Genomic DNA, 14,240 nt, shown 5'->3' with positions numbered 1-14,240 from the left:
TTTATGGCTAATATTATTATAAAAGTGTTAGTGAAAATAATTTATGGGTTAGTGAAATTAATTATGAGATTAGTATTAATGTTATGAATAAATATGGTGATTTTAATATCCAACCCTTAGTAAATACTTTGGGTTAGTATTGTTTGAGTTTTAGTTAGTGTCTAGAATTTATGGGTAGACGTTTGGACCCTTAAAAATATTATGGGTTTTCCAACGGTTTAGCCTTAAGCAATTCAAGTGCTAATTAGGGTGTTAATTATTTAAAGTGCTAAATAGTGCAATGTGTTATTCTACAGTGATACATTGCAAGGTGGTGTCTAGGAGACCTAGTGTTTAATATCCGTGCAGCCAAGGTGAGTATTCTACTCATTGAGAAAAATTACTTTTTATGTATTTTATAGGAATGCAAATAATGTGTTTTTCTTATCGAACCGACAATATGTTAATTATATGTTTTGGATGTTTTGAGTAATTTTAATTATGTTGAAATATGACAATAATGCTTATGTGATTTAAGATGATTTGAGATATGAGTATGAAATATATTTGGTGTTTTGAGATATGATTTGAAGCGTTTTATTGCCTGCTGCGGTTGGAATTTTAAGCTATGTTTTGATGCCTGCTGCGGTTGGAAATTAAGTTAACGGTTTATGTTTTATGAATAAAGCATGTGTTAAAGTCATGCCCATGAAATTTAATGTATAGTATTTGAGCATGAGCATTGAGCATGAAATAAACAAGACCGGGGTTCAATTCCCTTAAGCAAACGAACAAGACTGGGGTTCAATTCCCTTTGGCAAACGAACAAGACCGGGGTTCAATTCCCTTTGGCAAACGTAAAATGACAAATAGAACAAGAAACATAAACAAACACGATGAATGACAAGCATGCATAGCATTTGTTTTATGATAATTGAATTGTTTTCACATTATGATATATAGTAGTTTTATACTAGACGTATTAGTATGCATAAGAGTCTCAATGGGAAAGAACTTATGTATATTTCTATCGGCTAGTTGCATGATTTAAATGCCATTGTTTTCTATGTCTTACTGAATCAAAAGTAATATAGTAGGTGAGGATGTATGTAGTGGTTTCTAACAATGGAACTTCTATGTATAAGTCTCAGCTGCATAGTATGCTTAAAATGTTTTCTATTAGTCGGTGTTTGCTGTATCAGCTATGGGTGTTTTTCAAACAAAAGTTTATAAAATTGGTAGCTGTTATAGTGTACGCATGACTATAAAAAAAAAAGTTGATTCTCTGCGAAAACTTAGTGAATAGTATACCTCTGAGGTCTTAATATATTTATTTATGCTAAGACGGTGGGCTCATAATTCCACCTGTGCGGATGCGGCAACCCCTGCAACCGTGCAGACGTTTATACTTTAGTTGCAGGTTTTGCGGTTATAGATATTGACTCGTCCACCTAGTGTATGGGATGCTATGATTGGAGCATATTGCGATAGTCATAAGTCACGGACTCATGGGTAGTCCATATTTTCGGTATTTTATTTATAGCTCGTGTCCTACACGGCACATGTATTTGTAGAGCCTGTATTTTAGTATGTAATTACTGTAATATGTTTTATAAGCTTTAATCAGTTAGACATGTATATGGCTCTTGTTATTGATAACAGTTATATATTAGATGTATTTCTGCTATTGATATGTGTTCTGCTGCACATTGATATTTATATTCCACTGTGTTAGATGTAACTCTCAATATCAGGTACATGTTATGGAACGTGTACATATGTTGGCTGAGAGACAAGTAGTCGTGCCATTGTGAAGATCCGTTTGTATGTTTTTTTTTTTAAAAAAAAAAACAGGACGTCACAATGATGGAGCACATGCACATAAGTCTTAATCGTAATCACAGGGACAGTGATAACAATGATGACAATGGGATCCGAGTGAGGCCTATTCCTCACAAACAACTTGCACCCATAAACCGACCACCGGCTTATGAAGAACTTAGTGACAATGATGTAAGTTGCGTTTGACCTGTTTGTCACCATATTTATGAATCTCTGAATAGGAAACTGTATATGAAGAGAATGTTAGTTACATTAAAAAAGTGGAATTGTCGTTAGAGAAACAATATGTGCAGCCACAACCATTGGTTCCAACTACAGTGCCAGAAGAATATGCAACACAGGCGCAGCTCATCACGATACCACAAAAAATAAATAACAATGATGATTCCTTTGAAGAAGACAATAAAGTTGAAGATGACATCAAGAAAAAAAGTATTTGGAGGAATTTTTATGGAATGAGACGAAAAGGAAAAGTCATGACTTAGTGCTATCTACGTAGATTTCTCCAAGTATCTTGCTCCTGAAGAGACGCGCATGACATATTGCAAAGAAAACTCGAGGATAAGTTTTTTTCAAGTAGGGGTGTCTGATGTAGGACGAAATTTACTAATATTTTCGGTGAAAACGAAAAAATAGAAAATATGTCAAAAATAATATTAAAGCAGATCCGTTTGATTAGAAATTTACCTGTTCTCAGACAATGGAAGTACAAAAGGAAAGACTTGATCATCAAGTCAGGATTTTATTTTCTTATTTACAGTTAAGACTTATTTCCTTTACAGACTAGATTTGCTTTATTTATTTCCCTTACTTACTAGGACTAGATTTGCTTTATTTAGTTTTTTTCTTTTAAGGATTAAGTTTTCTATTGCTACTAAGATTAAGTTTAGTTTCTCTACAAGTATTTCTCTTATTTAAAATAGGCTTGCTTATTGTGTAAAAGGAAATCAATTGAATTATTATCAAATCAGCGACTTCTCTCTCAAATACTCTACGGAGTCTTATATTTTTTTTAACCCGCGGGCTTGTTTTTATCTTGTTGGATAGAAGACGAAGACGCTTCTCCTTGCAAAATCAAAAACACTACTCTTTGCTTAATTACCTTAGTCTTCTGCTACATCAATTAGTATGAGAGCCAAGTTTTATCCTAGTCATGATCAATCAATAGGACGGTGACGAACTTCTCTAACAATGCCGCTTGTAAGGGAGGAGCTCTTTTGAGAGCTGAATTCATGGGGTATCCGAGCCGGCATTATCCGGATTCGATGGCCAACTTATACTACAATAACAACTTCTATGACAACGTTGTTCGTGATTAAAAATTACTGGACTTCTAATTTATCAAGTCTGTGCAAAAGTGTGCAACAAAATATCACAATGCGGAAAATAAAGAGACATATATTTTGTTGACGAAGTGGAAATTCAATGAAGAGAAAATCCACTCTGGGGCAACCAAACCCAAGATATCTACTATTCAGAAGACAAAGCTAGTACATAGACAGTAACACTCACATACCCGATGCAGCGATCATATCTAGCACTCTGACGTGTAATCCAACACGAATGCTTCCCAACCAAGTCACCTACTTGAAGGGGTCTTCAATGGAATCCTTTACCTTAAGGCCAACCCCTAAGATAGACTTCAGTTCAGCACAGCAACAACACTTGGAAACGGCTTGAGAGAGGACGCTTCAGCACTCTAACTCGTACAATAAACTCTCTAAGCTTCTACGGAATTCACTACCGAATTCTTACAAACAACATGCCTAGGGGCCTCTATTTTTAGGCCACAGGAATCCAAATTCGTGTCTGACTTGAATTAACTAGGCGGCGTCCAGACGGTAGCTAAGAGCGTCCGGACGGACAACTATGCAACCGGCTTTCCAAATTTGTACGATATTCTTTCCTGAATAGGGCCGCGTCCGGACTGTGTTGCCCTAGCGTCCTGACGGTTGCATTTTAACTACAAGCAATTTCCACATGAAGGCTTTGAGCGTCCAGACCATTAAGGCTGATGTCCGGACAGTTGAACTGATGCATGCAATTTCCATATATAAAGCTTGAGCATCCGGACCATAAAGACTGATTTCCGGACGATTGAACTTTGTATGCACGACTTGCCATACGAAGGAGAGCGTTCAGACGGGAACACACATCATCCGAACTGTTGCAGCTATCTTTCCATATCTGTATTTTGGAAAGAAATCTTTCAACCTGTCGAACACTGAGATCGTCCAGACGTGTTGCTGAGAAGTCCGGAGGGATCCAAGCTAGAACAGTTCGAAGGTTCTCGACACAGAGGAAGGTCCAGACAGATGATGCTTGAACAGTTGAGCGTCCAGACGGATGCAAGGGATTCGATTTTTCCTAACTTGGAATCTGTACAGAATCTTCTAGAACCATAACTCTGAATAAGAAGACTTCTGAAAATGATTGAACTCCTGTATAAAAACATCATTACATGAAAATGATTTTGTCCAAGAGAATGCAGCCAATTACAAACCAACAAACTCTCCCTTTGGCCATTTTGAGACAAAAACACTTGACTGGTTAAAAAATACACTCTTGGTCCTAATCAAAAATTACTTCCCCTTTTTGTCACAAAATGACAGGGTAAAACATAGTAATAAGAAAAACAACAAAATAATTACTCCCCCTAAATGTCTCAGTAAGACAAGGGTAAACAGAGTAATAATTATCCAAGAGTTAAAATATAATGAATTATATAAACAAATAAAATGTCTCAAAATGGATAAAAACCAATCACACAACAAAATATCAAGCAGCCTCATCCATATGCGCATCATCCTTGTCATCATTGCTACTGCTGGATGGATGATGGTGCTTGAGGCACTCTAGCATGTCTAGTTGGCTCTGCTCCACTCGGAGGTTGATCGAGTGAACCTCCTGCTGCATAGTAGAAATGGACTGCTGCATGGAAGAAACTGCCAGCTGCATGGAACTCATACCACCCTGAAGTGCAACTAAGGCCTCTAGGATCTGAGCATATCTTGCATCCTGCTATGGAGGTGGTGGAGCAGTCTGAGAAGAGGATCCTATATCAGGTACCACAACATGAATAGGAGGGGGTTGTGGAGCGTCATCCTGATCCTCTCGCCTCAGCTGGGCATTTGACTTCATCAATGTCTACTAGCTGATGGGATCCTGTATCTTCATCTTCAGCTCTCTAGCTACAGATATGCCTGACTGCAAAATAATGAGTGAGCAAGCAGTCAAAAGGGAGGCTGGGATTATCTCTGGCCTCTAAGATAATCCCCATAATATGCTTGCACATGCCAAAAGGCAAGCACAGACAAATGGCATATACAAATTGTGCCCTCTTCAAAATCAGATTACTCTGCCTAACAATATGCCAGAGATTGTGCTGGATGATGTGTCACAAATATTGTGTATTTGGACCCCTCAATTTACATTAGTTAAACCTTTAGTTTTGTTATTTTCTAATGTCTTGTGCGAATTTTAGTGTTTAAGTGTTTTTTAGGTCATTGGAAGAAAATAACGGTATTTATGAAGGAATTGCAAAGAAATGGGATTAAGTCCCAATGACGAATGTGAATCTTGGCAACCAAAATTTTCTTTGGGCTATAGCAATTCATGAACCATAATTGAAGCACAAGGAAATGCATGCTTGCACCTCCAAAACCCATGCACTGAATTGCACTCTTGTCTAGGTGCTGCTGGAAAAGTCTCTCCTTCCAAAACAATGCAGCACATACACGTGAAGGACAGCTTCTCCAACAATGCAGCACATACACGTGAAGGACAGCTTCTCCAAGGACAGCATGCACCATTCCCCAAGCTGGACAACACTTGGACAGCACCTGCAGCACACTCCACGCCTACCTAGCCTGCAGGTCGTTGCCCTTCTCTTCCTCCTCAACACTGCAGCACGCCAGACAGCAGCACCTGCAGTACTCCACCTTGCCTGTAGCACACTTTCGGCCAGCAGCATGGGCAGCAGCAACCCATCCTTTCCCCACACGGCAACATGGGCTTGGACAGCTCCTGCAGCACCTTGTTGACAGCACCTGCTGGACACCTTCTTCCACGCCACCTGCAGCAGCTCCAAGCTCCTAGGAGAGCAGTCCACGTCAGGGCAGCAGGGGCCAAGGACAGCAAAGCAGCATGGGCTGCACCATTCTCCACCAGGCAGCAGCAAGGGGAGAGCTTTTGTTCCATAAAACCCCATCCGGGGGGAACCACAAAAAAAAGAAAGAAAAAGACTCGGAAAAAAATGTAGATTAGTTAGCTTAGTTTTAGGAAGCTCTTCACATACAGTGAAGAGCTTCCCCTTTCTTTCTTTTTTTTAGTTTTCTTTCCTTTTTAGTTTTTAGTTTTGTTTGTAGATAACAAGCTCGTGAATGGGGAATTGTTCTTCAAGTCCAAATTATCAACGAATCTCCATGCGTAGCTAAGCCCTTCCTAGGGTTTTGATAAACCCTATCCAAGTATCAATGGCTTAATTGTGTTTTATTTTGGGATATTTATTATGGGCATTGATGATTGTATAACTATGAGAATTACATTTTTGTAATTGGTTTTAAAGTTAAATGCAATCATGATGAAATGTTTATCTAGAAAGCTTATCATTTTGATTGTGCTCAAATTATGTTTATTGTTCAAAAGATGGTAAATGTAATGGTTATGCAATGGTATTGTTTGAACATGCAACAAGAGGTTTTGATAGTTCATGCCTAGGATAGACAAATGATGCTACACCCTAGCTTAGGTAGATGATTTGTACTAATCTTAGGATGGGCTACACTTAATCATTGTTTGTTTGTAACTAAGTTAACAAGTTTGATAGTCCATGCCTTGGATAGACGGATGGTGCTGCACCCTAGCTTAGGTAGACGATCCGTACTAAACTTAGGATGGGTTATGCTTATTTTTAATGATGGTATTTTCTTGACACTTTGTTGTGTGATTGACAACCACACACGGGTAATATCATGACTAGAATGAACGTCCCATGTTAACATGATAGCTATTGGTACAAGGTTAGCGGTAAAATCAAACCCCTATTTCTTATTTCATTAAGTTCAACTTTAATTTACTTTCTATCATTTAATTTCTGTCATTAGTTTACAAATTGAAAATCACAAAAACATCATTTCTCTAAAGGGATAAATTAGGACCGATTTTATTAAAGCAAGCAACCAATACATTCCCTGCGGATCGACACCCTCAATATAGACACCATCTTACAACGATTTGTTCTATTGTGAGTGGTATTATTATTGAAGTAGAAAAAATCCACATCACTGGACGATCTTTGCTAGCATGCGGTGCGGGAGAGACAAAGCACCAATCTTGATGGCAGTAGATCGTTCCTCACCCTGGGGGACAACATGAAAGAATTCCAGGAGCTCATCCAGAGAAGGAGGCAATACAACTTCATTATACGGGTTGGCAGAGATCTGAAGAACTGGTACTCTCTAATGATCTGGCTGATAACCTGAGGATCAACCATAATAATATGCTCGACAATGGTAGACTGTAGGACAATGCCATTGTCATCATTTTGCACCACCTCTAGATGTGTATAGAATTCCCTGGCCAGCCTGGTGAGCACAACGTAGGTGGAGTTGAGGAGGTAGCCTCAATGATAGGCCTGGATGATCTCATTGACACTATCCAGTGGAGAGCAACCATAAGATTAGTACGAATGATATTCCTCTCTGAAATGACTGCCCTGTTCATAATTCTGGCTCTAAAGGCTGCCACATCCTCCTCTGTCCTCTGTCAGACTCTACGCTGTGAACTGTCAGCAGACATGATTCTGCAAAACTAATTACCAACAAGGTATGCCAAAAATATTCTCAAAAATATTAGATTCTTGTCAGTTCCAAAAAAATTCGGCATTATAACGGCAGTAAAATGGACTTTCCAAAAATTACAAACAGTAAATAACTCAATACAGTCCAAAAGAATGCCAAAACAGATAGTCCCAACACAACAGATATCACAGATATGCAATTTTAATCTCAAAACACATTCCCCAAAAGATTTTATATTCTAACAATTAATAAAACACTGAAAAGAATAAAAGGAGCAGAAAAAAGTACCTGGAATGGAGAGAAATAAGCAGAAAAAGACAAAAGAGGCAGATATTATGCACTAACCCAGGGTAAAAACGCACACAAGGACAAGAAAAGGAGATAAGATGCCGCGATTAGGTCTGATCCTGCGATATATAACCTGTGGGGTCCCTGTCATTAACTCGTCTGGACTTGCCTTGCCATATAAGCATGCGACAGGCCGCGTTCGTCCGGACGTGTAACCTGACTGTCCGGTCGTCTTAGCCGCACCCATCCAGACGCAAGGAGAGACCGTCCGGACGCTTCACACTGAAAAACAGAAACTGAAGGAGAATTTGCAGAAAAATTATTTTCCCTATTGTCAGCTTCAAAACACGCATGTATAATTAACTGATAAAGCAGTCAGATAGCATCTCAAAAATATGAGAGATATGAAATAGAGTTTTAGAGTTTAATCAGCACAAAAATTTCCTGTAGACAGAAATTTCAAATAGATTATCAACTCATGCAATGCCTGTGTGTGTGTGAAGACTTTCTCAATAAGGTATGAAGTTCACTAATATGACAAAAAAACAACCAAATTTTCTAAAATAAGAGAGAAAAATTAAAGAAAGATCAGTCAAAAGTCAAACCTTACTAGGGCCTAGCCACCCTCATCTAATACACTCCCCCTAAGATGCAGCACCTAAATGTTTTACTTGTGCCATGGAGGACAAGATACAATTTTTACTTGCACCATGAAGGAAAAGATATAAATTTAGCAAAGAAGCAGTGAATATAAGTATAATAAGTAATTCAGAAGAATAACTGCTTATTTCTTTTTGATGTTGCAACCTAGAGAGAATGCTGGAATTTTTAGACTCTAGGTTCAACTAGCATATTGGTCAACTTGACCATCTTATCAAAAACATCTCTCTCATTAGAATTTCCAGAAGCAAGAAGTCAGAGAGGAAAAAAAATGTACCTTAGGGGAGCCTTGGATAGCGCAAATTTTCATCGCATGAGAAAAGTAACTATCCAACATTTATATGCACAAAGAAAAAAACTTGGCAGATATATAGACATAAACTCTCAATCATATCTAAGCATAGTCAATTAATGCACAATGAACTGAGATATTAGGCAAAAATACAAGCAATATCTGACATGCCAAGAAAAGAAAAAAAAATTCCTACATTTTCTCCCCCAATTATTTTTTTAATTATTTATTATTTTTTTAATTATTTATTTTCTTTTTAATTTTTATAAAACAATAAAGACATGCTATATGGAAACGGCATCATAGGACTAGCATGCAAAGCAAGTTCAAACCTATGAAGGATCAAAATTGCTAATATAGAAAAACAGTCACCCGACATGTTTTTTCCATCTTCCCCAAATGGTATCTGCAAAATTCTCTCAAGAGAAATAGGTGGCAAATAATAGTGGTTCCTAATTGCAAAGCAAACACAAGATATAACAGTAGAAGATCATGCAATGCAATCAAACCTGATGCTCTAGGATTAGGAACCAAACTGAAAAATTGAAATGACTTCTAAAAGTAAAGTGTGTACAACAAGTGTCAACAAAAATTAAAGCACAGCGGAAAGTAAATGACACAAAGATTTTTGTTGACGAAGTGGAAACTCAGTTAAGAGAAAAACCACTTCGGGGCAGCCAAACCCTGGAATTCCACTATTCAGAAGACAAAGCTAGATACAAGACAGTAACACTCACATGTACCGATGCAGTGGTCGTACCTTGATCTCTGACGTGTAACCCAACACGAACACTTCCCAACCAGGTTCACCTACCTGAAGGGGTCTTCGAATCTGTCCTTAGAACGGTCTTGGGTTCCCTTTCGTTGTTGGGTCTCGTTATTCTTGACGAGGTTCACATCATTTGGTATCAAAGCTCAGTTTCTAGTTCAAGTTTGCATATCCCTTCACATCACTATTTTGAAATTTTATTTCATTATTCTTAAAAGCCAGTTGCTAATCATCAAAAAAAAAAAAAAAAAAAAAAAATCGTGTCAAAATTCAGATTTGTGATTTTCGCGAATCTTTGCTTTGATTTTTCAGATTTGAAATTTTCAGATTTGAATTCCATTCTTAATTGATTATGCGAATCTTTGCTTTAATTTTTCAGATTTGAAATTTTCAGATTTGAATTCCATTCTTAATTGTTTACGCGAATCTTTGCTTTAATTTTTCAGATTTGAAATTTTCAAATTTGAATTCCATTCTTAATTGATTATGCGAATCTTTGCTTTAATTTTTCAGATTTGAAATTTTCAGATTTGAATTCTATTCTTAATTGATTACGCGAATCTTTGCTTTAATTTTCAGATCAATAATTTCAAGATTTGGATTTTCTTTCCATATCTGCAACTTCCATCTTTGAATTACATGTCGCTTTCAATTGTCCTTTGTATAGTTTCATGTGCTTGTTGAAATCTGATCAATCATTTTTGGCAATTACAATTATTATTGCTGCTTGTGACTAGAAAAAAAAAATAAAAAATAAAAAAAAATAAAAAAAAATCATTATTCTGTGCTTCCAAAATTCCAAACTGTCATATTCCTTCTATTTCTAATCTGAAAATTTCCATATTCCTTGTGTTCAAATCTGAAATTCCTTGAGTAGTTCTGGGTGAATTGTTGCTGGAAATTTTTAATTGTTTGTTTAGTTTCAAAAGAACTAAGAGAGAATTATCGAGTGGAAAAAGGCAAGAGTGGTGAGAACATCAGAGGGTAAAAGCCATATTATTTTGAGTGAAACACGAGTAGAGAGTGATCCACCTTCTTGAGTGTAAACACGTAAGGGAGTGATTCGTGAGGATCTTTTTTTCTTTCTAACCTTTGTTTTGCAGCAATCATGTCTCACGATAGTGGTAAGAGCATTGTCGAAGGTGATACGAAATTGGCCGATCCGAAAATGTTTATGGAGGCCATGATGAGTGAGATGAGGCGAGTGATGAAGATGGAGATGGAGCAGGTTTACGAACGGATAGATCAGATGGAGAATAGACGTGAGGAGCAACCACAAAACGGTCGTAATTTTCGTAGAAGGGAAAGAGTTCCACCGAGGGAGGAGGATGAAGAGCGTTATGGGTCTGGTTTTGATGAAGAAGAAGATCGGGGTTCCATTGTTAACAATAGGAGACCTGGAGGAAGATTTAGAGAAGCTAGGAATCGTGAAGATAACAACTTGGGTGGTATTAAGATGAAGATTCCGTCCTTTCAAGGTAGATCTGATCCTGAGGCATATCTTGAATGGGAGAAGAAGATGGAGTTCGTGTTTGATTGTCACAACTACTCCGAGACAAAGAAGGTAAAATTAGCTGTGATTGAATTTTCTGAATATGCTATTACTTGGTGGGATCAGCTTGTGATAAACAGGAGGCGGAATAGAGAACGCCCAATAGACACATGGGAGGAGATGAAAGTAGTGATGAGAAAACGGTTCGTTCCAAGTTACTACTACCGAGAGTTGTACAAAAGGCTACAAGGTCTTAGACAAGGGAGTCGAAGCGTAGATGATTACTACAAGGAAATGGAGATTGCTATGATCCGCGCTAATGTAGAGGAAGATCGGGAGGCTACAATGGCTAGATTTTTACTTGTCTTAAACCGTGAGATCCATGATAAGGTAGAGATGCAGCATTATGTGGAATTGGAAGATATGGTACATATGGCTATCAAAGTGGAACAACAACTCAAGAGAGGGAGTGGGACACGTGCAGGCCATAACTCTAGTTCTACCTCTTGGAAATTGAGTCAAGCCAAGCTGCTGGACAAGTCACAAACGCCCAAACCCGAGCCCAAGTCCGTGACCACCAGCCACGTTCCTCAAGGTAAAACTGAAGCCTCTACCTCTAGGAATCGTGATATTAAGTGTTTTAAATGTCAAGGCAGGGGCCACATAGCAAGTCATGGTGTTGCAAGCCAATGGAGAAATTGTGACCGATAATGAAGATTCCGACACCGACAACATGCCGCCATTGGAGGATGTTTCCGATGAGGAGTATTTAGCCCCTGACGCATTGACATTGGTGGTGAGAAGAGCATTGAGCTTGCAAGCAAAAGGAGTTGATGAAGTACAGCGGGAGAACATCTTTCACACAAGGTGCTACGTTAAAGACAAGGTATGTAGTGTGATTATTGATGGTGGTAGTTGTACTAATGTTGCAAGCACAATTATGGTGGAGAAATTGGGATTACCCATGATAAAGCACCCTAGACCGTACAAGTTGCAATGGCTAAATGATAGTGGTGAGATAAGGGTGAACAAGCAAGTGTTAGTTGCATTTCGAATCGGTAAATACGAAGATGAAGTGTTGTGTGATGTAGTACCGATGCAGGCAGGACACTTATTGCTAGGGCGTCCATGGCAGTTCGATAGGCAAGTGAAGCATGATGGCTTTACGAACAAGTACTCTTTTGTACTTAATCAACGATCAATCACTCTTGTACCATTGACACCGCAGCAAGTATACGAGGATCAAGTGAGATTACAAAAGGAGAGTGATCAAAAGAGAGTGAGCAAAAGAAAAAGAGTGAAAAACAGAGAGAGGCCGAGAAAAATGAGAGAGAGAAAGAAAATCAAAGTTCGGCTCTTGAGAGAAAATCAGAGAGAAAACAAAAGAATTTTTATGCAAAAGTGAGTGAGATCAAGCGGGCAATGTTTTCAAAATAGCCGATGATTGTACTTTTGTACAAAGAGGCACTTTTAAACAATAACGAACTTGACCTTGCTTTGCCTAGTTCTATTGTTTCTCTTTTGCAGGAGTACGAGGATGTCTTCCCCGAGGAAACACCACATGGGTTACCTCCAATCTGAGGGATTGAACATCAAATTGATTTAGTTCCCGGTGCAACCATCCCAAACCGACCAGCTTATAGGAGCAATCCCGAGGAGACAAAGGAGCTTCAACGGCAGGTAAGTGAATTGTTGGAGAAAGGGCACGTGAGGGAGAGCATGAGCCCATGTGCGGTTCCGGTCTTACTTGTACCTAAGAAGGATGGGACGTGGAGAATGTACGTTGATTGCCGAGCCATCAACAACATAACGGTAAAGTATCGTCATCCTATCCCACGCTTAGATGATATGTTAGATGAGCTGCATGGTTCTTGCATATTTTCTAAGATTGATTTAAAAAGTGGTTATCATCAAATTAGGATAAAAGAAGGAGATGAATGGAAAACTGCCTTTAAAACAAAATATGGTTTGTATGAATGGTTAGTTATGCCTTTTGGTTTGACTAATGCTCCGAGCACCTTTATGAGACTTATGAACCATGTTTTGCGTGCATTTATAGGCAGATTTGTTGTTGTCTATTTTGATGATATACTCATTTATAGCAAAAACATAGACGATCATGTAGTACATTTGAAATCCGTTTTAGATGTGCTAAGGAAAGAAAAGTTGTTTGCTAATTTAAAGAAGTGCACTTTTTACACCGATAAGCTTGTATTTTTGGGATTTGTTGTTAGTGCACAAGGTATACAGGTTGATGAAGAGAAGGTACGTGCAATCCAAGATTGGCCGAGCCCCACAAGTGTTGGTAATGTTCGTAGTTTTCATGGACTTGCTAGTTTCTACCGGCGATTCGTGAGAGACTTCAGTAGCTTAGCCGCACCGCTTACCAAAGTGATCAAGAAGAACGTTGGATTTCGGTGGGGAGAAGAACAAGAGAAAGCATTTCAATTAATCAAAGAGAAGCTGACTAACGCACCTTTGTTGTCTTTACCTAACTTTTCAAAAACGTTTGAAATTGAATGTGATGCTTCAGGTATTGGTATAGGTGCCGTTCTTATGCAAGAAGGACGACCAATTGCTTACTTCAGCGAGAAACTCAGCGGGGCAGCCTTAAACTACCCAACTTATGATAAGGAGTTGTATGCATTGGTTCGGGCTTTAGAGACGTGGCAACACTATCTATGGCCTAAGGAGTTCGTGATTCACACCGATCATGAGTCCTTGAAACACTTGAAGGGCCAACACAAGCTAAACAAAAGACATGCGCGATGGGTGGAGTTCATAGAGACGTTTCCATACGTCATTCGGTACAAGCAAGGTAAGGAGAATGTAGTCGCCGATGCACTTTCTCGCAGGTATGCCTTACTCTCCACACTTGATGCAAAATTGCTTGGTTTTGAACACATTAAAGAATTATATGCTGAAGACCACGAATTTTGTGAGGAATATCGAGCTTGTGAGAAAATCGCCTCCCGTAAGTTCTTTAGACTTGATGGATTCCTATTTCGAGAAAATAAGCTATGCGTGCCTAATTGTTCTATGAGGGAGTTATTAGTGCAGGAATCACATGGTGGGGGATTAATGGGACATTTTGGAGTTGCAAAGACTTTGGCTATT

The sequence above is a fragment of the Alnus glutinosa genome, chromosome 12 (assembly GCF_958979055.1).
Source record: "Alnus glutinosa chromosome 12, dhAlnGlut1.1, whole genome shotgun sequence".
In the NCBI taxonomy this organism is placed as follows: domain Eukaryota; kingdom Viridiplantae; phylum Streptophyta; class Magnoliopsida; order Fagales; family Betulaceae; genus Alnus; species Alnus glutinosa.
Note: the sequence above shows the minus strand (reverse complement) of the source record.